Here is a 712-nt window from a genome sequence, read left to right as displayed (position 1 = left end):
GACACTTGGCAATAAATAAAAATCCTCTAAACTTAGAATCACTTTAAGAGTAACATGAAAATGCATCCCTCAAAAGGAAAGCTACATTGTGCATTGTTTTGTACTTATACAAATTCCTGAAATACTGATAACGACAAGTTAGAAAATAGCAAAAAGTATAAGTATTCAGACTTCATTAAAATGAACATTCTTATCATCCAACCTCTCTTTCCTTTTTCTGCTTACACGTTAAGAGTTTGCACTGTTCAATACATTTTGTGCATTCTGTAGTTACATTTTGAAAAATCAGTAGCCCAAAAGTTTTGAGTTAAGCTCTATTTGAAAATATATGAAAAGCATGCCAAGGCATTTATCAGGTGCCTTGTAGCTTCTTTATAGAACCTCCAGTTTTAATGGAAGCTGTGAGATAGTGCTCATGCTAAGCAAGGCCTAGCATAATTAACAACGCACTAAAACTCCTAGAATGCTTCAAGGAGGTTGAGAAGTCAGCGATTGACATTCTGGTTTTCACTATCTGACCCTTGAATAACTGATAGTATGATAAAAATTGCAAGCAAAGCAGTGTTTTTTTAGAAAATACGGAAATGCAAGACTAAACCGCAAGAACAAAAACAACCATATATCATGCTGATAAAGTCTGGGGAGTATTATAAGTAGACTATTAGAAATTAACATAAGCAGCATAACCAATTATAATAAAGAGCGTGTAGAA

General features: G+C 33.6%; 1 protein-coding gene across 5 annotated transcripts in view; it reads right to left on the bottom strand.

Moving 5' to 3' along the window:
• MCF2L (MCF.2 cell line derived transforming sequence like) overlaps positions 1-712 on the bottom strand; it is a 270,182-nt gene that overhangs the window by 93,850 nt on the left and 175,620 nt on the right. The window lies entirely within an intron of this gene.

This window comes from Gavialis gangeticus, unplaced genomic scaffold (assembly GCF_001723915.1).
Source record: "Gavialis gangeticus isolate Ggan-Ray unplaced genomic scaffold, GavGan_comp1, whole genome shotgun sequence".
NCBI lineage: Eukaryota > Metazoa > Chordata > Crocodylia > Gavialidae > Gavialis > Gavialis gangeticus.
The sequence above is the reverse complement of the archived record's forward strand: the minus strand, read 5'-3'. Positions and strand labels throughout refer to the sequence as shown.